The sequence below is a fragment of the Cebus imitator genome, unplaced genomic scaffold (genome assembly GCF_001604975.1).
Source record: "Cebus imitator isolate Cc_AM_T3 unplaced genomic scaffold, Cebus_imitator-1.0 Scaffold257, whole genome shotgun sequence".
NCBI classification, from domain to species: Eukaryota; Metazoa; Chordata; class Mammalia; order Primates; family Cebidae; genus Cebus; species Cebus imitator.
This window is the reverse complement of record NW_016107572.1, coordinates 1495538-1497336: the sequence shown is the minus strand read 5'-3', so window position 1 is coordinate 1497336 and position 1799 is coordinate 1495538. Positions and strand designations below refer to the sequence as shown.

The 1799-nt window shown below is 40.1% G+C and overlaps 1 pseudogene; it reads right to left on the bottom strand.

Moving 5' to 3' along the window:
• Positions 1–428: 428 nt before the first annotated feature.
• LOC119467060 lies at positions 429–1375 on the bottom strand (annotated as a pseudogene).
• Positions 1376–1799: the final 424 nt, after the last annotated feature.

The window sequence follows — 1799 nt, the reverse complement described above, 5'->3', positions numbered from 1 at the left end:
CCCACTCGTGTAGGAGTGGCTGCTGAAGGCCCTGGGGCCAGAGGTGGACACCTTGTTGGACTTCTGGGTCACCCTCATGGACATGGTAGAGGCAGAAGTGGAGGCAGGCAGGCTGAACCAGGGAGAGATTCCAGAAGGAGCGGAGAAGCTGCTGCTTCCACTTCCCTGTTTTAAACTGCAGCCTGCTTCAGTGTCTTCCTACTCTTAGAGGAAAGCTCAAACTTCCCGTGAGGCCCGCAGAGCCACTCTCCCGTTAACTTTTCTGTGATCACATCCTATTCTCCTACTCACATGGGCTTCCTGTCTGTTCCTGCAAGAAGGCCAGCCCAGTGCCACCTCAGAACATTGCATTCGTCGCTCTTGTTTATTACTATGTTCATGGTGCATTGCACATTGCCTGGTTCTGGAAGGTACTTCATGTTGGCTTTTTGTTTCAAGTTTTAATCAAAGCTTGTATATAAGATTACTTTATTCTTGCATCTTCTCAATTGTTTCTTCCTTGTATTTGCCCTCCTTTCCTACTTAGTGAGATTTGGCTTTCTGTTCAAGGATCTTTTTGTGGTCTTTATCCAGTTTTAGCCTAGTGATAACCACCTTGCTGGGATGAATGCCTACGTGGACAGTTGTGCCATTAGCCTTTTCCCGCTGCACTCGTTCAATGTAGATTACATATTTCTTCCTGTAAACCTGGACTGCTTTGCCAATTTGCTGACCTTCATAGTGTCCTCGTACAACCTGAACTTCATCATCCTTTCGGATGGGCACAGATCGCACGTTGTACTTCCGTCTCAGCTCTTTGGAAAGACAGGAAGACATAATCTTCCTGTGAATGTGATAAGGTGCATTGAAATGCCTTTTACTATTCTTGCTTCAGTCGGAAGTCACAAAGGGATTGAACTTCATTTTGGCCGCTCCCACTTCAGTGATGGCTGCAGTAAGGCTTAATATTTGTTAAATGCATGAGAGAACAGCTTCCTCTTGAGAGAACTGTGGGGAGAGGGAGTTTCAAGTTAATGCCAGGAGTTTGAGGTTGAGGAGAGTTTAATTATGGAAAATGAGTTTCCCAGGATACAAAGGAAGGCTTTAAATGTAAAAGAGGAGTGTGGCCAGGAAAGTGGAAGCACAAAAAATTTAGGAGTTTGTGGTGATAACAGGCTGTATAATTATGTTACAACAAGTAAACTAAGTGTTAAGAAATTGACCAGTAATTAATGTGGCTGTAGTGCCAACACTTTTCATATGACTGAGTAACTCAAAACTTTCAAAGGTTTTAGATTGAGTTAGGGCTTAACTATAGACTTCTTAAATTGAAAATTATTTTTCCATACTTTCCAGGAATACTTGACTTGGGGATTTAATTTTTGATGGGAAAAAAGGGAGAATAGTTTGTTATTTCATTTATATTACATTAGAATAGAAGCTTTTAAATTTTTTCTGTGACTCCATGATAAAAAAATACATTTATATCACCTATAATATAAATCATAAATTGATGTAAACATGAAATATTGTTTTTAAAATTATTGCTCTTTGAAACAGTTTATTGTATTTCATATTTTTTAAAGTGCTGAATGGGACTCACTAAAAACCAATTTATAACTTCAAAAGCACTGTTTCACAACATGGAGAGAATCACTTCCTCCGAATGAGCATATTCCTCTGAACAAGCATGTCTGTCTGTCTTGATTTTGTCCCTTCTAGAAAGGAAAGAGATAGAAAGGGAAAAAGAGGACTTCTGTTTGTGACTCTAGTTTTTTTATCAATATATGAAACAGGTGTGGTGGCTCACGCCTGTAATC